The sequence below is a fragment of the Papio anubis genome, chromosome 8 (assembly GCF_008728515.1).
Source record: "Papio anubis isolate 15944 chromosome 8, Panubis1.0, whole genome shotgun sequence".
In the NCBI taxonomy this organism is placed as follows: Eukaryota; Metazoa; Chordata; class Mammalia; order Primates; family Cercopithecidae; genus Papio; species Papio anubis.
The window spans coordinates 102,710,639-102,735,214 of record NC_044983.1 but is presented as its reverse complement, the minus strand read 5'-3'; the positions used below and the strand labels follow the sequence as shown (position 1 = coordinate 102,735,214).

Sequence of the window (24,576 nt, the reverse complement as noted above, 5' to 3'; positions counted from 1 at the left end):
GTTTTAGAATATGGCCAAATCTTAGTTATCTGATAAGTTAAATAACAGAGTTAAAAATAAAACTAATAGTTTCAATCTCTGCCTTTTGTTAGAATACAGGATAAGAATTAGATAAATGCATTTGGTTCTATTACATGGATTGTAATTTTAGAGACACCAGGATTATGGTCATCTCCTAACTAACCCCACATTTCCTGATATTTTTTTCTTATATCCTTTTATTAAATACACACAGATACTTGCTTCAAATGGTAGCAATTATTTATATCAGTAGTTCTCAGCTGGGCATGATTTTTGCCCCCAGTGGACATTTGGCAATATTTGAAGACATTTTTAGTTGTTACAGATGGGAGACACTACTGGTATTTAGTAGACTGAGGCTCTGCTACACATCCTATAACACATGGATTTCCCCACACAAACATGCACACACAGTGAAACATCAGCTTGCCCTAAGTGTCGATAGCTTTGAAATTGAAAATTTCTATTTAAATCTATAAATAACTGAAAAACACTCCTAATATCATACAACACATTTTTTTCTAGTAAGTTCACTTTTGGTCCCTATGACATAGGTATGATACATATATTTTCTTTTTTTTTTTTTTTGAGACGGAGTCTTGCGCTGTCGCCCAGGCTGGAGTGCAGTGGCCGGATCTCAGCTCACTGCAAGCTCCGCCTCCCGGGTTCACGCCATTCTCCGGCCTCAGCCTCCCGAGTAGCTGGGACTACAGGCGCTGCCACCTCGCCCGGCTATTTTTTTGTATTTCTTAGTAGAGACGGGGTTTCACCGTGTTAGCCAGGATGGTCTCGATCTCCTGACCTCGTGATCCGCCCATCTCGGCCTCCCAAAGTGCTGGGATTACAGGCTTGAGCCACCGCGCCCGGCCGATACATATATTTTCAATGATAAAATCATCACTTTAGCTTTTAAGGCTCCCTGAGATCCAAAAAGTCAGAATTTAATTGAGCAAACAGCATCTTTTAGAAAATTAAAACAGCCAAAAGAGCGATAAGTTGGAAACCATTCATTCATGCCTTTGTGTGAATTAAGGTAATGAGAAGTTATTGTGGGGAAAGGCAGTCCTGGGTAAATGCCATAGAAGAAGGGTTTAGGCAGCTGAAAGACAGCATAAGAATGCCTGGCACCACAGGCCTGGCGATAGGTTCCTGTAAACCCAGCTACTAGGGAGGCTGAGGCTGGAGAATCACTTCAACCTGGGAGGCGGAGGTTGCAATGAGCCAAAATTGAGCCACTGTACTCCAGTCTGGGCAACAGGGCCAGACTCTGTTTAAAAAAAAAAAAAAAAGCCCAGAACCAGGAGAGAGGGGATTCAAGAAGGATTATGGTGCCCAATTTTTCCAACTTTCAAATTTAGTCTAACTAGCCTTCACCATAAGCCACAGAGTAGCAGAACACACATGTGAGCGTCAATGCTCTTCTTTTTTCTGATTCAACTTCCAGTGAGATGTGATTTTTAAAACAGCTGAGGCCTGGGGAGAACAAGAGTGAAAAGAGATGCTGACAAATTCACAGATTGGCTGACAAATTATTTTATTGACTGCTTGGGATTAGTAGTCTCGATGATTTAGAAATTGCATCACTAGACTCTAGTCCACACTGTATAGTTTGATTTGAAAGCCTAAAAGTAAACACTTTGATCCTATTCCACTGATTATTTAGTTTACTTCTCTTTTTCCTTTTCCTTTTCCAGCCTTAAAGTTACCATGTAACACATTCATAAAAACCCTATTGAGATAGCATCCTGCCAGGTTCAAGCTGTAACTGTTTGCATCGATTATCTATTGGTTGCCTAACAAATTATACCGAAATTTAGTACAGGCCTACCTTGTTTTATTTCACTTCATTTTATAGCATTTTACAGATACTGCTTTTAAAGAAAAAAATCAAAGGTTTGCGGCAACCCTGTATTGAGCAAGTCTATTGACACCATTTTTTCAACATCATATGGTCACTTTGTGTCTCTGTGTCACATTTTGATAATTTTCATTATATTTAAAATTTTTCTATTATTATTTTATCTGTTACGGTGATTTGTGATTAGTGATTATTTTCCTCTTTCCTTTTCTTTCCTTTTCTTTTCCTTGTCCTTCCTTGTCCTTCCTTCCTTCTTTTTTTTATTTTTTTTTTGACAGAGTCTCGCTCTGTCACCCAGGCTGGAATGCAGTGGCATGATCTCAGCTCACTGCAACCTCCACCTCCCAGGTTCAAGTGATTCTCCTGCCTCAGCCTCCTGAGTAGCTGGGATCACAGACACATGCCACTTTGCCCAGCTAATTTTTGTATTTTTAGTAGAGACCATATTGGTCAGGCTGGTTTCACCATGTTGGTCAGGATGGTCTTGAACTCCTGACCTCATGATCTGCCCACCTTGGCCTCCCAAAGTGTTAGGATTATAGGCATGAGCCACTGCACCTGGCTCTTTCTTTATTTTTTACTTTTCTTCCTTCCTTCCTTCTTTCCTTCCTCTTTCTTTCTCTTTCTTCCTTCCTTTTTCTTTTCCTTCCTTCCTTCCTTCCGTCCTTCCTTCCTTCCTTCCTTCCTTCCTTCCTTCCTTCCTTCCTTCCTTCCTTCCTTCCTTCCTTCCTTCCTTCCTTCCTCTCTCCTCTCTCTCTCTCTTTCTCTCTCTCTCTCTCTCCCCCCCTTTCTTTCTCTCTCTCTTTTGACGGGGTCTTGCTCTGTTGCCCAGGCTGGAACGCAGTAGCATGATCATGGCTCACTGCAGCCTCAACTTTCCCATGGCTCAAAAAATATTCCCACCTCAGATTCCTGAGTGGCTGGGAATGCAGGTGCATGCTACCACACCCAGCATATTTTATGTTTTTGTGGAGACAGAGTCTCTCGATATTGCCCAGGCTTATCTCGAACTCCTGGGCTCAAGCAAACCTCCCACTTTGGCCTCCCAAGTAGCTGGGAGGCCACCACACTTGGCCCATTGGTGATCTTTGAGATCATTGAGATTACTATTGTAATTGTTTTGGAGCGCCATGAACCACACTCAAATGAGTAGGTGAACTTCATCGATAAATGGTGTGTGTTCTGACTTCTCCACTAATGGGCCATTTCCTCATCTTTGTCCCTCTCCATGGACCTCCCTATTCTCAAAGACACAAAAATATTGAAATTAGGTCAATGAATAACCCTTCAATGGTCTCTGAGTGTTCAAGTGAAAGGAAGAATTGTACATCTGTAGTACTAAAGCACAATCTAGAAATAATTAAGCATAGTGAAGAAGGCATGTCAGAAGCCAAGATAGGCTGAGAGCTAGGCTTCTTGCAACAAGCAGGTAGCCAAGTTATGAATGCAAAGGAAAAGTTCTTGAAGGAAATTAAAATACTACTCCATTGAACACACAAATGTTAAGAAAGCAAAATAGCCTTCTTACTGATATGGAGAAAGTTTTAGTAGTTTGGATAGACTATAAAACCAGCCGCGACATTCTCTTAAGCCAAAACCTAGTACAGAGCAAGGCCTAAATCTCTTCAATTATATGAAGGTTGAGAGAGATGAGAGAGCTGCAGAAGAAAAGTTTGCATCCAGCAGAGGTTGTAGCTAATGAGGTTTAAGGAAAGAAGTCATTTTCATGACATAAAACAGCAAGGTGAGATAGCAAGTGCTGATGTAGAAACTGCATCAAATTATCCAGAAGATCTAGATAAGATCACTGATGATAGTGGATATACTAAACAACAGATTTTTTAATGTAGGTGAAACAACTTTATATTGAGGAAGATGCTTCCTAGGACTTGCGTAACTAGACAGGAAAAGTCAATGCCTGGCTTCAAAGCTTCAAAAGACAGGTTGACTGTCTTGTAAGGGGGATAATATAGCTCATAACTTTAAGTTGAAGACAATACTCATTTACTAACTCAAAAATCCTAGGGTCCTTAAGAATTATTCTAAATCTACTCTGCCTGTGGTCTAGAAATGGAACCAAACATCTGTTTACAGCATGGCATGCTGAATATTTTAAGTCCACTGTTGAGACCTACTGCTCAAACAAAAAGATTATTTTTGAAGTATTACTCATTGACAATGTATTTGGTGACCTGGGAGCTCTGATGGAGATGTACAAGAATATTAACATTGTTTTTATACCTATTAACACAATATCCATCTTGTAACCCATGGATGAAGGAGTAGTTTTGGCTTACTGTTCTTATTAAAGAAATACATTTTAGAAGGCTAAAGCTGCCATAGACAATGATTCCTCAGTTGGATCTGGGCAAAGTAAATTGAAAACTTTCCAGAAAGGATTCACTATTCTAGAAACCACTAAGAACATTAGTGACTCATGGGAGAAGGTCAAAATATCCACATTAACACAAGTTTGGAAGAAGTTGATGCCAACCCTCATGGATGATTTTGAGAGGTCCAAGATTTCAGTGGAGGAAGCAACTTCAGATGTGGTGGAAATAGCAAGAGAATTAGAATTAGAGGAGCTTGAAGATGTGACTGAATTGCTGCAATCTCATGATAAATGTTAAACAGATGAGGAGTTGCTTCTGAATGTGGTTTCTTGAGATGGAATCTACTCTTGGCCAACATTCCATGAACATTGTTGAAATGAAAACAGAGGATTTAGAATATTACATAAGCTTCTTTAATAAAGTATTGACAGGGTTTGAGAGGATTGACTCCCATTTTGAAAAAGTTCTACTGTGCTTACAATACTGCCAAACAGTATAACTTTCCCCAGAGTGAGTGATCAAAGAGAGACAGACAGAGACAGAGAGCATGCTTTAAATTTATCTTTAGTGAAAGGAAAAGTCAATTTATATGGATAACTTCACTGTTTTATTTTTAAAAGTTGCCACAGCCACTCCAGCCTTTAGCAATCATCACCCCACCTTGATCAGTCAGCAGTCGTCGACATCAAGACAAAACCCTCCACCAGCAAAAAGATCAGGATTCACTGAAGGTTCAGTTGATCTTTAGCATTTTTTAACCATAAAGTATTTTTAAATTAAAGTATGTACACTGTTTTTTAGGCATAATGCTATTGCACACTTAGTAGACCACAGTATAGTGTAAACCCAACTTTTATATGCACTGCGAAACGAAAAAAATTGTATGAGTTGCTTTATTGCAATATTTGCTTTATTGTGGTGGTCTGGAACCAAACCTACAATGCCTCCAAGGTATTCATGTAGCTTTAAATCGCAATGATTTATTATCTCATATAGTTTGTGAGATTTCGGGATCTGGGGATGGCTTAGCCTGGGAGATTCTGGTTTAGGGACTGCAATCTCTGAAGACCTGACTGGGGCTGGAGGGTCTATTCCCCCATTGTTGTCAGAAGGCCTCAGTTTCTCACCATGTGGGTCTCTCCACCATAAAGTTTCTTACAGTATGACTTTCCCCAGAGTGAGTGATCAGAGAGACAGAGCCAGAGAGACAGAATGCAAAATAGAACCTGTAGTGCCATTTACAATGTAATATCTGAAGTGGCATAGCATCTGTTCTTCCATGTTCTATTGATCACACAGATCAACTCGGTAGAATGCAGGAGGAGACTACGCCGGGGTATGACTATCATGAGGCAGGGATCATTGGACCATCTTAGAAGCTGATCATCATACTGATGTTGTCTTTAGATTTAATAATCAGTTTGAGTTCATCTAATTGAAGTGTTTATAAATAACAATACACAGTTAAGTTTTGCAACTGTTAAAAATAATGACAACAAGCTTTCTGGATTAAAAAAGTGAGCCTATGTTCTAAGGAGAACTATGTTGAGTTTATTGTACATATATACAGTGATCTTTAAAAAACACAGCAAACATATTTCAGGTTCTGCCAGTTGTTGTTGGTTTTTTTTTTTTTTCTTCTTTTAATTGTACAGAGATACTTTTGTGCTAATTTAACCAAGATTCTGTTTAGTCTGTCCTGAGGTAGCAACTTTTGACTTTTTGGTGGTATAATGTGATAAGAATTAGAAAGTATTTGAATGAGTAAGAATTAGAAAAGACTGATTTACAATCTCTGATCTCCCATTTCCTGTCTGCACAAACGGAGCTAAATTCTAATCTCAGATGCTTTGTCCATGAAGTAGATGTAATAAAACTCATCTCTGATGGTTGGTTTGAGGACTAAATGCTATGATGTGAGCAAACTATTTAGCACATTACTGGGCATATAGTGATAACATAATAAATAGTCTTTTGAACATCAATTTCCAATTCAGTGTTTTGTAACTGAACGTTATGACCACAGCAAGTTGGGAAAATTAAAAATGGGTTGAGTCAAGCCTTTTTGTAGAAATGAAATAAAATTGAACATTGTAAAAATATCAGAGGGTTAGAGACCTGGGTTCTAGTGTTTACTATGTATTTGGATTTGGTATTGTTTAATGAAACTTTTATTTATATTTGTGTGTACAGTGTGTACAGGCACAATCGTGTGTGTGTGTGTATGTGTTGTATTTGTTTTTTGTCCCAATTAAAACTGCACTTCTTACTGTGGGTCACAGTCAAGAAAATGAGAAAGCCACTACTTTAACCTGACTTAATTATGTTTATGTTTTTTTCCTGAGAAGAACCATCCTTATTCTCTTCTAGTGATTGCATCTATCTGAATGTTTTGGAAGGCAGAGAATTTTAATGTCTCTTTTTTTGAGAGCCTCTTTCTGTTTAGAATCCCACTGAAAGACAAAATCCCAATACTCATAGAGTCATGACCTTTCCATGTTAGACCATAAGACATGCCCCAGGCAAGGATACAACTTATTGCTTCATGCCCAATAGCATGGTGGTTGCAGATGCATTAATGGTGAGAGTCACAGGAAACTCAGAAATCTCAGTGGACTTACTTATTGGGAATTTTTTTATATAGCAAGCAAGCATCCACAAGGACTTTTTAGGTTATATGATTAAATAAAGAAGTGCTAAGCCCCTGAGGTTTATGAAATTCTAAGCATCAGTCTGTCTTAACGAGTCACTACTTCTCATGGGGGAGAGCACCATTTGAGGCCGCCCATTGTCAAGTTTGCTGAGTTTCCGGTAGTGAACCATATGAATAAATGTGCTTTGTATTTATTCTAATATCATATTTGCCTTGTCTTACCATTGCATTGATAGTATCATCAGTAACTTGAAATGCTTCGGCTTATCAGTTTATTTATCAATTTATCAGGAAGTTTTAATAGAAACCTTAAATGTTTGCAATATTGTTACTCTGGGCCCTTGTGTACTACATAAGGTGATTAATATTTTTATAATATGAATAATTGTATGCTTCATTCCTTGAAGTCAGATGCTCAGGTACTTGTGTTAACAATAATGTTTTGAATGTCTTTTATTTTTCCCCTTCTGCAATCTTCCTCCATTCCTTGCTCCCTACACACCATACCTGCACAGTACTTTTCTGAAAGGCATCTAGGAACTCCATTCACTGCAGTCTCTTACTTTATTCATTGCTGGCCTAGCACTTTATGGCCTATTCATCATTGAAATCATAATTACAGGTATTTCTGGATTAAAATTGCTTAAGGAGAAAATTCCCTTTGAAGGTTTGAAACAACTAGCACATGTTATACAAGATGTTTCTTTATATGCAAATGACAGATGCTTATACTTTGGTGTGGTTAGATTGGGAGAAGCAGTTTGAAAGTCCCTTAGAAATGTGAATTCTTTGGTGTGAGTGCATATACAGTTATCAATGAGAAGACAATGAAGAGCCAATATTAACCATCGGGCTGGGCACAGTGGCTCACACTTGTAATCTCAGCACTTTGGGAGGCCAAGGCAGGTGGCTAGATTGGAGTCAGGAGTTTGAGACCAGCCTGACCAACATGGTGAAACCCTGTCTCTACTGAAAATATAAAAATTAGTTGGGCATGGTGGCACACACCTGTAATCCCAGCTACTCAGGAGGCTGAGGCAGGAGAATCGCTTGAACTTGGGAGGCGGAGGTTACAGTGAGCTGAGATTGCACCACTGCACTTCAGCCTGGGTGACGGAGTGAGACTCTGTCTCAAAAAATCGTAGTAATAATAATATTAACCACTGTATTATTTGATAAAACTCAGGGGCTTAGCACTTCTTTATTTAATCATGTAACTAAAAACGTTCTTGTGGATACTTGCTTGCTATATAAAAAGTTACAAATGAGTAAGTCCACTGGTGGTCTTTAGGCTGGAAAAATTAATAAATGTATACAGTAAATGGTTTTCTGACATTACGTTAAAATGCAATAGGATATTATTATCTATAGAATTTATGGCCAGTCTGTAGTACATAGATGTCCTGAAAGAGTGTTAAAAGAAAAGATACTTAGATTTGCTTAACTCTTTAGCATTAGGCAGGCAGTAAGTATCAGTCAGGGGACTATATTTTTATAGCTACAGTTAATGAAATAGTTTCATTCTTGACAAAACTGCTTTGATGTAGATATTATTATATTTACTTTACAGATGAGGAAGTTGAGGCTTGGAGTAGTTAAATGGCTTGTTCATAGTCACAGTTTTAATAAGTATTAGGAAGCTAGGCCTCTGTAACAAATTCCTATTAATTTTATTTTTTTTACTGTCCAATGCCATCTCTCACATCCATGCCCACTGAGGAAGTTTAATCCTGTTCTTCCCATTTGAAGCTTGTTATTTTATTTTTCAATTTAGATATATTTTTGATTTTTCTTATTTAATCCTCAAACAATACTATGATGCAGGTGCATTATTCTTTGCTTTTTCTAGATGCAGAAGGTAAAGCACAGAGAGGGAAAGCAACTTGCTCAAAGTCACACAGCTAGCCAGTTGCCAGATTAGAGCTTTCAGAGTCCAAAGCTTATTATTCTTTCTCAAACACTGCTTCACATGTGCTGCTTCTCACGTAAGTATAAATCAGAACTTTGAAAAAGCAATAATATGATGGCTAACATTAGCTGTTCATTGCCGTCTTACTGATAACTGCATATGCAGTTACACCAGAGACCTCACACTTCAAATAGATTCTCTAACTGCTTCTTCCAACCTACCCACATCAAAGAGTAAGTATCTGACATTACATAGCACCTTACAACTGACCAAGCATTTTGACATGTGTTATTTCATTTGGTCATTAAAAGAAACTTTTGAGATGTTTAGGACAGGTACAATTAGCATGATGGCTTTACTGATGAGAAATATTTATCTCACAGAAGTAAAATACCTTAAAGTTCATATGGCTGACAAGTGAAAAATAAATAAATAAAAAAGCACTCAGGTTCCCTGCTGACACATTCTGGGAGCTCTCCACGGCACCACGTTAAAAATAGCTCTTCGTGCCGCAGGATTCTACCTGCCTGTGGGAATTCACCAAGACCTTTCCCCCATTTTGGAAGAAGTCAGGTAGATTGCAAAGATTCTCTATTTTTGATATGAGAAATTCTTACAGCTGAGAAGATAGGCTTGGTGTGGATTCACCCAACCCTAGACAAACTGGATAAGCCTCATGTAACTGTATGTCTTTTGGGAAATTACTTATATTCTCTGACTCTTCCTTTTTTACAGAAAAAAATGAAATGGTGAGAATTATGAAAAACAAACGTATAATTTCTTCATATAATGGTAGTTTTCTAGCAAACTCACTAGACTTTTTAAACACATCTCATATTAAACACATCTCTGTGACATGAGAACCATTGGCTTTAAGAAGTCAAGAATGCAAAAGGCCTCAATGAGATCCTAGAATCTATGGCGTTTGGGCTTCATGGTTTCCTGGAGCTAATGATGGTGTTACAATTTTAATATTAAAGCTGTGAATTCTGAGAACAGCCAGCCCTGGGTGGGAATGCACATCAGGACAGAAAAAAAGGCTGATGAAGTACGTATTTCTCGAAGACACATTCGTACTAAATAATTCTGAATTTCCTGATAAGTCCTTGAAAATCTATTTCTTCTCTATGAGTATCTGGAATAAAAGTGTCATGTGTTTTATAAACTTGGAATATATTTTTTACAGTTTTGTAGAGAATATTTCTACTTTAACAGCTACTAATTTAATGTCTGTTTATATACTTGTTTTTCTCACTTGCCAGGGACTAAGCAAGTACTGCATCTTTTTCATATTTATGTATTCATGACACAATGCCTGTTAGCATAGGACACATATAAAACTTACTGAGTAAATGTTCATTGAAATGTGTTTATAAAGAAAGTATGTGAAAATGTATAATACATATACACATCTACATATGTGTATGTATCTGTGTGTCTTTGTTGATATTTATTTATTGTTTATTTATTTATTTATTTTGAGATGTAGTCTCACTCTTGTCATCCAGGCCAGAGAGCAGTGGTGCAATCTCAGCTCACTGCAACCTCTACCTCCGGAGTTCAAGCGACTCTCTTGCCTCAGCCTCCTGAGTAGCTGGGATTACAGGCGTCTGCCACCACACCAGCTAAGTGTTGTATTTTTAGTAGAGACAGGGTTTCACCATGTTGGCCAGGCTGGTCTCAAACTTCTGACCTCAGGTGATCTGCCCGTCTTGGTCTTCCAAAGTGCTGGGATTACAGGTATGAGCCACCATGCCCAGCCTGTCTTTGCTGATATTTAAACTACTATTCTGTGTTTCTATACATACTTAATAAGATATGGCACTTTCAATTTACTATTACTCCATCCCAGATATATCCTATATTGGTATATAATATATACATATATTCTGAAGTTATAGATATAGATATACAGATACATATGTATGCATATATTCTATATTTATAGATAGATCTGTATATATTCTGTCTATATTCCAATTTAAGATTCTATACAAATATATATATATACAGTCTGCAAATTTTTTTAAGCATAACTTTGCTTTTAACGACTAAAAGATTTTTGAGATAAAATTATTTCAGCTTAGCAGGTTCAATTTACAGTACAACATATTTTAGTTTAGTAAAGAACAAAACACTATTTCCCAAAGAAAAATGGCTTGTTTGAATATTGATTGGATTTTGTTGGTAAACTTTAAAAAAATCATAATATTAGAGCTCATTCTATGAGAATATGTTTTTAATGTGCATGTAATAATGTTAGAATCCATATTTTCTTGATATTTGTGCTTATTTGAAAGAATTATGGTGTAATGAACAGGAGAACAAACATGATACTAATCCATATGACATGTGAAGATGATGTCTCTGTTTTGGTTGAGTAAATGAAAGCAAATGCTAATGCTTTTCAGCAAGGATAATTAATGTGGCCATAAACAGCGTGTCACTATGGAGCTGAGGAAAGAATAAGTCACCTTGTCATATAAAATAATTATGTTTCATATTTTTGCTGGGCTTACAAAGGCCTCAAATGTCTTACCACATGTTGACTCAATCATTCTTTCGGTATTTCTAAGCATGAGAGTGGTGAGGGGGACTCTTCATTGTATTTTTACAAGGATGACAAGTATACGAAGACTATTTTACTGCCTGACGGTGATCATCAAATGTTAGGTGCCTTCATTTCCCCCTTACTGATGGCAACTCAAATGCCATTAGGATCTGGGCAACTCACCTTAATAGCTAAAAGGACCAGAAGTTTTATATCCAAGAGAGGTATGGGCTGTGGATAACTAGAGATTACATACTCTTGTTAAAGGCTTGAAACCATATTTTAAAAATAATGTGCTAGTCAAAACACTTTGGCTGTTTGAACTTGGGCAGCAAACGGCCTGTTTGTAATTCTTGCCCTAACCAAGAACATGGGGCTGAATAAAGTGGAAAGAGAGTGACCTGGGCATCAAAGAGACTTGAGTCTGAATATTGACTGCAACATTTGGGTTCTGTAGTCATAATCATGTTACTGAACTTCTCATCACTTCTGCCACCTCATTGGTCTGAGATGGTAACCATACCTATTTCAAAGGGCTGCTGTGAGAAATAATTAAAGGAAGAACCTCAAGACCTTACCTCATTGGCTGATCCACAACAAGTACTCAAAAAACAAAGGCTATTGTTACAGGCTTTGCACCCAGCCCTTTCCCGTTGTTAAAGACCTACTTGCAGCCGTTTTGGCTCTTTTGTTTATTTCTTCTTATTTGTTTGTTTTCTTGACTTCTTATGAAACCAGAGAATTAGGGGTGGCAGGTAGGGAGCAAGACTAGAGGAGGAAAACTGGCTGAGCCAGTGGGGAATGTCTATGGAGGGCAGCAGAGTTTTCTAGAACTTCTCCAACCAGGCCACCACTAAACTCTGCCAGATGTTTGTAAGTTTCCTACTAAGAATGAATGCATTCCAAGCACATTGCTTTCTTTCTCTAGTTCTTTATTTTATTTCTTGATATAAAATTAAATTCTCATTTTCTAAAGAATGGAGAAAATCAACCAAACCATTTCAAGAAGAAAATAAAATTCACCTGTATTCCCGTCAGCCAGAGACAGGCACTGTTGACAATTCAGTATTTCTTTTCTTTTTCAAATGCATACACATTTGTGTCTGAATATGCTTACCATAATTGAGAACATGCTAAATATATCATTTTGTATACTGTGTACTATGCTGAACAGAAAGGGTTTTGTTTTTTTGTTTGTAAGCCATGGAAAGCTGGTATATTTAAGCCACTTTGCACCTTAAAATCTAGACTATCTAGTCTATTCAATGGAATGCTGCTAGGAAGCTGGGAGAGCTGTCTTTATAATTGTGGTCATGGTTATTTTAAACTCTTAATGTAGTAATTTATGTTTGAGAATAACTATAGAATCAATGTTTAGTTCTGGTAACTTGTTTCCTTTCTTTCTCAACCCCCTAATTGCTCTCTCTGGGAAATAACTATTTGCCAAATTTAAAAAGTATTCATTCAGATTCTTGAGATATAGTATTTAAATAGGGGAAGATTCATTACACAGCTTTCCTTTAGATCCTTAGAGAAGAGACCCTGGGGGCTTTGTGAGAGTCTGAGAAACAATTTGTTTCTTCTTGTGTCTGAGCTAGAACTCAGGGTTAACAGGAATCTGAAAGACATTGTACTCCTCTCTTCAGAGTAAGTCAGGCGTTGGGATATGAGAATGTTTTATTAGCAGTTAGAATTACTAAATCTAACTCAGTCCTGTAATTCATAGTAAAACAATACTGTTAATGTATCTAAGTCTCAAAAACATAATATTGATTTAAAAATAAGAGAATGAAGAAATCATGCAATAAGGTAACATTTTTGTACATCATGAAAATGTACTAGACAGTATATTATTTTCAATGTAAACCTGCAGAGTAAAAGCCCACATCAACTTCAGAATAAAGGTTATATTCTGATTGTGGAACAGGAGGCACCTTAATTTTCTATGTAGTAATTTATTTCTTACTAAAAATGAAAACATCCAAAATAAATATGTCAAAGTGTGATGTCTGTTAAGTAGGTACGGCAGCTTCCTGGTCTCTATTATCCACATTTCATGATCATAAGAACCCAGGATTTAGACTTTCCAATAAATTAGCCTAGGCTTCTTTCAGTTAATGAATATATAAAGTGTCCAGTGCTCCCAGCTTGTTGGGGATGGGGACTAAATCAGGAGGAACACTGGGAGGTGATCTACAGCTGCCAAAACTAGATTAATGAGTCTTTAAAACTGACTTTTACAAAATTCCTCTGGCAATACGTGTAGTCACGAGAGCAGGTATTTTCGCAGTTACTCATGCTTTGTTTCATTCTCTTGTGGTGTATAGTTAATTCTCAGAGAAGCTAGTTCATTGTAATGCTAATTTGGTCTCTCATCCAATAGCACTTGGGATGTAACAAGCATCACCAGGGCACCAAAATGGTTTTTGTCAAAAGATGAAACAATGCCCACTGTCTGTAGTCCTTTGATCAAAGTGAGAAAAAAATAGGGATTGTATTGCATTTATAAGATGTCAGCAATCATTATCCCTTTCTTATGCTTTGAATGACTTTTTCTATCCTAGTAATTCTTCCAATACTTGGACTAAGGGTAATTTAAATAAGAACTACTCAACAAATATTATTCAGAAAAAAATTAGTTGAACCTCACACACAATGCTTTGGAATGTTTATTATACAATGACATTGACAGTTTTATGCCTGTACAAATTTACTATATGTTCCATTGAGTAATCTTGTATTGTGGGAGAAAACACACACATTATACATATATACACACAGAAAAAAATTAGTTGAACCTCACACACAATGCTTTGGAATGTTTATTATACAATGACATTGACAGTTTTATGCCTGTACAAACTTACTGTATGTTCCATTGAGTAATCTTATATTGTGGGAGAAAACACACACATTATACATATATACACACACACTTTTATCATTTATTTTACTTTAAGCAGATGAAAGAAAATTAATTTTAAAAACCCACAAACAAGATATTTCAGAAGAGAAAGACGACCAACAAAGCAGCTTCATTGTAAGCAAGAAAAGAAGTAGCATAAATGAAAGAGTAATAACAGCCTAAAAAGTCAGAGTGTTGAATAGTGACGAGGTTTTATTGAAAGATACTTGATTTTAAGTGTTAATACCTTCCAATTTCATACAAAATACCAGAGTAAAATGATGGCAATTTTCTACCTAGTCATGGTATTCCTGAAAAATCTGTAAATCCCCTAATTATTAAGGCTTTCAAACTTCTGTTCCTGAGTATCTCATATCATCTGCTGGGTATTTAAATTTCATGATCTGTCCTGTAATGTTTCATTTAATGCAGAAGATTTCCTTTAGAGGATCATCATTTAAGCTATGTGTTTGCATCGTTGTCATTTGTCAGAGGAGAAAAAAGTGTGGTTTGCAGAAAATGTTTTTTAGAAGAATTATCTACTGGAGAACCTTTTACCCCATCAATGCCTCACAACCTACTAGCTTCTGGGGTGGTCTATAGTTCAAATGTCAAAGCTTTCTCTTTTTAAGTGAAACAGAATGTATTTTGTGTAGCATGCAGGGGGTTAAATTGCATTTCAGATAAGCAAGAAAGTAAAAAGCATTACAGTAAAGGGAGACATGTTTGCAATTTTGTTTGAAACAATATCTTGTTTAGTTAAAAAAAGATCCCTCTTATTGTTGTAAAAACAATGCATACCAAGTTGCTTTGTAATTCTTCCATTCTTCTGTCATCTAAGTATAAATTTAGAATTTGGGAAAAAGATTTCTGGGTTGTTAGGCAGAATACTGGAGCTGTCCATGACAGATTAATGGGCATTATCTAAAGTGATTATATTTTACATCAAATATGCCTCATTCAAAGATGAGTGATGCGTTAGTTATTTTAAATGAATCTTTAAGAAAATAAACTGCAATGAAATGAATATAACTACAAAGTATGAATGTAGAACTGGACACATGTAGGTTGGGAATAGGGAAATATATGTGTGTCCAAGAGCATAATTGTGCAGAGGTATTTGTATGTATGTACATATGTACATACAACATATGCTCTTATATATGTTATTAAATGGGTAAACTTTATGCTTAGTGTGTCTGAAAATATGGTAAAGTGCACAGAAGTTATCCGTCTTTGACTTCTACATGAAAATATGGTAAAGTGCACAGAAATTATCTGTCTTTACCTTCTACATGAGTCTCATATTAAAAGTCTGATGCTGTGCCCTTGCCCCATGTATGTGGTATGGCACCAATGGCATGCTCTTGCTGCTGGCTGATTTCTCTCTTGATTTCCCAAGAAGCACATTTCAGGAGGTAGGCAGGAGAGTCATCTTGCCTAAGCAAGCACAGCTCCTTGCATGCTGTCAAAGTCTTTCCAGAGTCCTTTCTTAACCCCTAGCCCTCAATTTTTCCAGACTGTATTTTTTCAGATATAAGCTCTAACTCTGTTGCCTAGGCCAGAATGCGGTATCATGATCATAAGGCCAATTTTTTTTTTAATATTAAGGGAGACAGAAGAAATGTATGCCCTTCCTTCTATATTCCTTTGGGACGGCCTCTGGAAAGACTTATTAGATTCCCTCACTGAGAGGCTTTGTTCCTTTCTTTATTCTACCCATCAGGCAGGCAGGAAGGCAAGCAGGACATTGGTACCTTCAGTCCAGCATTTGTAGCATGTTTATGTTATAAGCCATTTCAAGGAACAGCATTAAGTTTTACTTCTTTTGCTTTTATGTATGGAGCAATGATTAAAACATGGTTAGTTTTCAATGTGTTTCATCGATTTTACTTGATTTAAACAATGACTCATAGGCGAGATGATTGGGAACAGCAAAGTAGAAAGACATGGTAAGACAAGATGGGGTTATGTGGTCCACAAAGTGAGGATATTTGTCTTCAGATCTATGTACTTTTACATCATTTACCCTGGTTCCTTTGCCATTCAAAAGGGGATCATGGATAATTGCTAATATGATATTTCTTACTTAGAGAAACAAATGGAATTAGGCTAAACTCACAATGGGAGACTCACTATTTTCATACACAAATTCATTTATGCATTAAATTATTTATCAAAATGGTATTGAGGCCCCATTATGTGCCAGGCAGTGAAAGGAAGTGATACCAAGTTGAACCAGGTAGTGCTTGTACTTAAGGAACTTGTACTGGGGTGGTGAGCACAGCTATTATGAAAAACAGGCACAGTGTGCTCTAGAAGTAGAAAGGAAGGGTGGTGAGCAAGGCTATTATGAAAAACAGAGGCACAGTATGCTCTAGAAGTAGAAAGGAAGGATATTACGGAGAGAAGATTGATGAGAGGCTTCCTAGAGGAGGAAAAGCTTGAACTGAGTTTTGAAAAATAGGACCTAGCCCAAGAAAAGGGAGAATGAAGGGGAAAAGAAGCATTCCAGTTGGAGCAAAGTCATACGCAAAGACATGAGTCAAAAAGAGTGTGTGCTTAGTGAAATGAAAATATTGTGGTCATTTGGTGTGTCTGGAGCATAAAGTACATGTAGAGTGGGAGAAGCAGGGTCCAGATTGTCAAGAATCATCTATAACAAATACAGTGTTGTGACATTATCTGCAGGTAGTAGAATCTACTGAAAGAGTTTGAGCAGTGACATGACAAGCCAAATCTGTGCTTTAGATTGTTCCCACTGGCGATGGCATGGATGATGGATTGGAAGAGGCAAGTCTGGAGTCAGGAGACCAGTTATGGGGCCATTAACAAATCCAGAAGAAAAATGAGAGTCTGACCTTAGTCAGTGACTGTGAGTATAAAGTGATATTAGTAGGGAGAGAGGGAAGTGGGAGAGGGATTGACCTAGGCAGCCTTCAAGAGACGGCAGCCGGCGGGGCAGGGTGGCTCATGCTTATAATCCCAGCACTTTCAGAGACTCAGGCGAGTGGATCACCTGAGGTCAGGAGTTCAAGACCAGCCTGGCCAACATGGCGAAACCCTGTGTCTAAGTGGCTTGTGCCTATAATCCCAGCTACTCGGGAGGCCAAGGCCGGAAATCGCTTGAACTCAAGAGGCAAAGGTTGCAACGAGCTGAGATCGCCCCACTGCACTCCAGCCTGGGTGACAAAGTGAGACTCCCTCTCAAAAACAAACAAACAAACAAACCAGCAACACAATCTGGTGTGGATTTAATATAGAAAAAGAAGGAAAAGACTAATCAAGGTGATTCCCTGTGGCTTGGATAAACAGATAGGTGGTAATGGTACCATTCATTGTGATAACAATCATCGACACAAAGCCAAGTTGTGTTGGAGAAAGACAAGGAATATATTTGGGACAGAATGGTGCCTGGGGATTAAGCAATTCAGAGATTCTAGCTCTTTATCTTAAAACAGATGTGCCTGCTATGGAGACATGATCCAGTCCAGGGCTTTGCTGTTGTTTCTAGTATCATTGTTTCGTTACTGCCATTAAGGATATGTATGTTATATTTTATGGATATATACATTCAGATTTCAATTTTCAATAACAAATTAAAATTCAAACCTTATAGACTCTTGTACTTTATAAAGGAAGTTTTAAATCAAAGAGTTTGAGAGCTTCGTGAGTCGTTAGAAATGATCGAATCCAGCCCTTTATTTCATAGATGAAGAACTTAAACCCAAATTGCTTAAGTGATTTCTCCAAATTCATGGAGTATATCAATGATAGTACCTGGATTACAATCCAGATATCCTGACTCAAGGCTGAATGTGCTTTTTATATGCCATGTGCCTTTTAAAAAAAGGTAAAGGGAAAAATTCAGCAGACATACTGATATGCTTGAGGTTCCATGACTCTGACATTTTACTAGCGTGAGAAGGTAGGTGTAGAAGAGAGGTGCCAGGTTAGTAAAATGTGTTTTGGCACAGGAGACATTTGCTTATACAAAGAGAGAATGACTTTCCTGGGTCCTGGCCCAACTCTGGGAGCAATGTAAATGACTTTGGCAACTTTCAGCAGCCACAAATATGTGGTCCCACAAGAATCATTACCAAAAAAAGCAATGGCAGGAGAATTTGTTCCTGTGGGATTTTCTGGGTTGCCCTTGATAGCTTCTACATATGCCTCAATGGGATGTTGCTACTATTCCCTTGGAGGCCGAGTAACAAACATCCATGGACATTATTAATATCAGTATTTGAGGGCATCTCCCTATCAAGCAGAAAGAATATTTACAGAAAGAAACATAGTCAGAGGCAGACTCCATTCACCAACTCTGTTGAAATGACTCATTTACATGTTTCTATTTCCTACTAGACTCAACTCTTTGTACTTGTAGGATTTGGCACCAGGCTTTGTACACAGCACACACTTACCACATATATGCTAAGACTAAACTGAACTGACACAGGGGGTGATAAGCCTGAACTAATTTTAGAATTTAGTTCTGTTTTTTGCCACTTGTGAGGTGATGCCTCTGAAGGAAAACAATCAAGTGGTTGCTGAAGCTCAGTGACCAGGGGGCAGCTGATGGGTATCAATGGTAGGAAGCAAGAACAGAGTCCAGCAAAGGAAGTCAAGACCCCTAAAGTGGATGGAGCATGAGATGGCGAAAGGGGAGATCCAAATCAGGAGTCAACAAAGGCAAAGCAAGTAGCAGGAACCAGGGAATTAGAAAAGAACTATTGGGTGGGTCTAAGATACCGACAGTCATTGCTGTTGGCGCAGCCTAGTGATGTGAGCCTGAGTTTCCCACACACAGAGGGGCCACGACCTGACATCTGACATTGATTAGCTGTTTCACCTTGCTTTCTATAACCTCTCTGAACCTCAGTCACCACATCTATAAAACGAGATCCTTGGAGCTCATAATATTTAATGCCTCTTTCAGCTCTCTTGTACTAATGGTTTTCTTTCTTCCATAAATAGTAAATATCCTTTCAGATATCAAAATGAGAAATGGGATCCATGGCATGTGTATCAGTACAGAAACCATTTTAAATGTTAGCTAAATAGATCTATTGTCTAAAAAGACAATTATATTTCTCCATTTCATAAAAGAAATAGTGTATTGGGAGATTTAGAATAGAAATCCCTGAAAATAATATACTTGGCTTCAGCTGTCTTTTTTTTAAATAAGGCCATAAACCTAGATATAGTTGCATTTTCAATATTGCCATTGATTTATGGAACAATGAGATTAGATAAAACCATCAACATTTAAGGCATTTTTTGAATTGTTTTACCTTTTTATTGCTTTCCCATATTTACCCTTTTGCTTTATTTCATGGTTGTTTTGCCATAACTGAGTGATACCATATGCACCAACATCCAATGAGGGTCCATTTAATCTGCACCATATTTTAAGCAAGCAATGCCTTTGTCAATTTTTATAGGGTTTAAAATGTTATTTTCTTAAGAATTACATGGAGAAATTATATTCTTTGTGCTTTAAGATATGCTCTGGTTTAAGAGACCCCTTGAAGTGGTCTCTTGAAGTGAAATGATACAGAATGCATTTCACATACAAGACATGTCATAATCTCACACAGATTTTGGTTCTCATGAACCTGAAGCCCCCAAGGGTTTTGAGAGTCTAGTAAAAGCTCTCCCAAAATTCTCTCTCATGACGGAGAATGATAGCATCAATTCTCCCCTGCTCATTGGGCAAAAGACAGGGGTATGCGATTTATGAGAGAACTACAAATGGCTGATTATATTACCTTCTTAAAAATATGTTTTCTTTGCCTACTTAACACTAAGACTTTTCATACAGCTGACTGGATATTTGCTTTCTCACCATGGGTAATATTTCCTCCTAAGATAGTACAGCCATCAATCAATATGCAAATGTATACATTAAAAACTGATCAATCTTTGAACAAGTTTCACCTCATCATTTCTGTAGCTTTCATTTTTACATACATTGTGCAGGAATATAGCGTATTATCAGAATTTATTTTTAACATTGGTAATAATATGCTTGCGTTTGATGAGTGACATTCCTTCAGAATGGAGCTACTGGGAAATCTAGCCTCAAAGCAACATACCAGCTCTGCCAACAACCCACTGTGTGATCTTAGACGATTGACTTAACTTCCATGAGCCTCTGTTTAGACATCAGTGAAATGAGGAAAATAATACTTACAGTACCTGGATTGTTCTAAAGATTCAATGAACTGTGTATTTGTAAAAGCTGGTACATATCTAGCCTTTGTAGAGGCTTTGTGTATTATTGTTATTCCCGGTATTATATTTTACAATGGTTGGCAAAAAATAGAATGAGCAGAACAAAATAAACTTACGTTACTAAGAAAAAAAGGTAAGAACTAATGAGAGGGTTTTTAATGATTCCCTTCTATTAAAAGTACTGGCAAAGTAAGCTTTCCACATACCTGGCCCTAGGGGTTCTCATCCCACCTCAAATTAACTTGGTCGCCACTATGGTGAAGTCAAGTGAAAGTAATTACCCTCTAATGATGCATTTTTTTCTCAAAGGAATAAATATTATAATATATTATGTTATATTATAATGATGAACATGCAATAGCTGACTAAAATTGAAATTATCAACCAATCATCCAGGCAGCTAGTCCAATAACAGAACACTTCCCACAACTCTGAGGCTAGTAGAACATCAGAAGATAGAGTTGAGATTTTTCTTTGATGTCTGACTTTTCTTTGATTTCTACAAAGTCACTGAAGGCCTCAAATTTTTAAACTATAAAATGGAATCAATTGTCTCCTTGTAAGTTTGGTATAAGGATCAAGTCAGACAATGTGTACAAAGGCTATGCAAATATTAAATCACTTTACAAATGCAACATTTTTTTTTCCTTGAAAGTCATCATTTATTGTCATTTCATTTCAAATCGAATTCTACAATCCTCTTCCTAGTATTTTGGCCAATAATTTATAAAACTCTGGCATGGCAGTATACTCAAATAATTTTATGATTCAGATTTAGAGACTCCTACATTATACTCATTAGCTCTTGTGATCAGCAACTTCTAAGCTTAAAATTCACATCTTAGATGTTTATAAAATATTGAACCTTAAAGTAGCTGTCATTTTCTGTAAACATATTTTAAAACCAGTAGCGAATATATGAAGACAATCAAATTTGTTACAAATCTTTTCTGAACCTGGCTGCTATGGCACATCAAGATGGATTTCACAGTTATATATCTGCAGAGGAATGTTTAGAGATAAGATGAAAGCAGTCCTCCTTATTAATCACACATTGTGTATTTGACTTCTGCCTTCTGCTTCAGCCTTTAAATCAACTACATCTGGTTCTTGCTACTTAAGTGTGCCATTAGATTTTGCATTAAAAGGCAGTTACTCCTGGAGAAGGCAGCCCCATTTGATTAAAAAATAATTAACTAGAGCTATATTCATGCTACTCATCATGGCAGCCTAAACGAGCATTTTAGTATAGGTTGGAGACTTACTTTATTTCTACAACAGGGTCAGCAGAACTGAGAGGCACTTTATGGTTGCGATGAATGCTAGCATGAAATAGTTACTTTGCTTTGCTGGTGTCAACCTTTATAGTTACAGAAAGCACAATAATACAGAATGGTCAACAGCTGATACAAAAAGACTGAACCTTGATGTAGCCACCTATGCTGAGGGCGTCCTCCCTGTGAAGACTAGGCTACATGATTATTATTACACCTGGAGCAAGTCAAACTCTGGGAACAGACTCCTGATAACCAATGGCATAAGAAAATGATGTACAATTATCAAGCAGATCTTGTATTGGAGTTCACTGATGAGTGAACTCTCTCAGGAGGAAAATTTGCATAGAAAGTCAGATTTCTCGATAAGCAGGGAATCTGATATTTCAAAGAAAATTTGATGGTTTAAATCAGTGTCACTCAAGGACATTGCTGTCATTTAGGAAATATGTTAAGAAGTTTGCACCAGAATATAAACTAGAGCATCACTTTCTTCATTGAGAAAGTCTTGCATGTGTGTTTGTATATATACACATCAAGTGAACGAACTAAACAGTGTGCTTAGTGACATAGACAATTTGCATCCTAGTGCAAACTCCTCATTTCATGGCTATTCACAAGCAGGTCTCATACAGGCAGTTATTCTATGGACCACACTTTGAGATGCACTGATTCTTTACCTGAATAAGAATTACATTGGGAAGCTTTATAAAATGTACAGTTTCCCAGTACATGACCTTAAAGATTTCTGGTGTTTTGTACCTCCATCTGCATTTTAAAATTCTCCCCACATAGTTTTGATGAACACTCAAGCTTTAAGAGCTACATAATAAAATGCATAGCATAATGAAGCAGTGCTATAGGCTAAATAGGTTAGAGGTTAACAACATGGCTTTTGGAGCTGCGAGTTGAGTTCTTGCTTGTTCTTGAGCAAGTTGTTTGGGGTTTTCTGTGCCTCAATAGTCTCATCTATACAGCAACTATAACATACATAATTGTGAGGTTTAAGTGTGATTATAAAAGGAAAACATGTAGCTCAGTGCCTGTTGCATAGTAGGCAATTGATAACTGTCAGCTATGAGTGATAGCTATTATCTTTATAATGGAGACATATCTATAATTTTTTAAGATACATACACTTATGTATAACCTCAAATTCCTTGGAAAAGTGAGGAACATACTGTTGATGTTTTCCTGCCTGAAATTTCTTCTGCTAAACACTGATCAAAGGTAAAGATCTAAAATCTTGGTTGTGTTAAAAACCTAAATCAATGTGATTGAAGGGGAAAAAAGGTTGGCTGCTCAATGGGAGACTGTTAGATCATGCAACTTACGACTGAATGTCCAAGGGTGGAACTAGCTAAAAATAAAGCTAGGTCCAGGTGCTCAAAAGGTATCACCTGACTCTGTGTCTATCTATGTATGCATCCAGGTATCTATGTATGTACATAGATCGATTGATCTGTCTGTCTGTCTGTCTGTCTGTCTATCTATCTATCTAGCTAGCTAGCTATCTATCTATCTATCTTATCTATCTATCTATCTATCTATCTATCTATCTATCTATCTATCTATCTATCTATCTATCTATCTATCTCCCTATCTAACATCTGTCTTTCTGAGTCAGCTTCATTCTTGGGTGACTCTGGTTTTGTGGTGGCAAAATCGGGCATCAACTGTATTGGGCATATGTCACCAGCTTATTAACCACAGAGGAAAACAAAGTTATTTTGTATACGAGTTTGATAAAATTTCAGAACTAAGGCTAATGGCCTTTCTTATGATGTATTCCCATTCTTGAGCAATTCACACTTATGAAGTAAGAGCAGAACATTCTGACTTGCCAGGTTAGAACCTGTACTCATTCGTAATGCTGGGGTGGGACAACTCTACCAGAAGCATTTGTTCTGAAGGGCAAAAAGATAACTTCCCGAAAGAAAGTTAAGGAATGCTATTAGGAAAAAGGGAACATAGGATGTGGAATCCAAAATGACAGATTTTTATTATGCTGTCATACCCTCTTTTTCTCTACTTGCCTCTTGTTGTTTAAATATGTTGGTTCAATTGGAGTAAAGTCAAGATTTGGCCTATAGGCCTCACATTTTGATAATTTTCAGAGATTTATTCTAATATATTTTGTATTTGTTTTATAATAAACTTTTATAGGTTGAATTTTTTTCCTCCTGTGTCTAATTTGGGGGAAAAAGAATGAAGGGGAATTATGTTATATTGACCAAGAATGAATTTAGGATGTATTAATAATAATATGAATTTGATTGAAAACTCATTTTCGTTAGCATGGGACAGATTCGTGTTTGATAAATAGAAATAAGCAAGGGATGATGTTAGCAAGTGAGCTGCCAAAGCTTTACAAAGGGGAATTTACATTTAGACTATATTTATTACATGATAATAATTTTACGATGGATTATGAAATAGTGGATATATTATGGTTCACTAAATCAGTAAAAATCACGTAGCTGTTAATGATTTGGAACCCGGCTTGTGAAGCACGACTTGGCAGAGCTATCAAGTGGTTGAAAGTGTTGGTATGAGAGTTAAGGACTTCAGTGCTCAAGTCCAAGTCTGACTGTTTTTGTGGTGTGTGGCCTTGGACCTGACTTCTCTAGGATGCAATTTCCCTATATGTGTAATTGGGTAATAAAATGTAGTGATCACACAGTGGTGGAGGAATTAAGTGCACTGACAGGGAGGTACAGGTTTCTTTTGTATTTTTCAAATAATGGGTATGTTCAGCTTTATTCTCCCAGGTACCTAATAGCCTCCCTTGCAGTAAGTCACCTCATAATTCTCCATGGTTCCTATGGCACCATT

At 37.1% G+C, this 24,576-nt stretch overlaps 1 protein-coding gene across 3 annotated transcripts in view; it reads left to right on the top strand.

Moving 5' to 3' along the window:
* The window catches only part of ANGPT1 (angiopoietin 1), a 298,250-nt gene that overhangs the window by 126,845 nt on the left and 146,829 nt on the right, over window positions 1–24,576 (top strand). Inside the window, exon 1 of one of the 3 annotated variants that reach the window (XM_017962224.3) lies at window positions 15,160–17,105. The exons of the other annotated variants lie outside the window; for them this stretch is intronic. The gene's annotated coding sequence lies outside the window, so the exon portion shown is untranslated. Of the gene's footprint in view, window positions 1–15,159; window positions 17,106–24,576 lie in introns of those variants that run through there. 3 annotated transcript variants of the gene reach the window in all.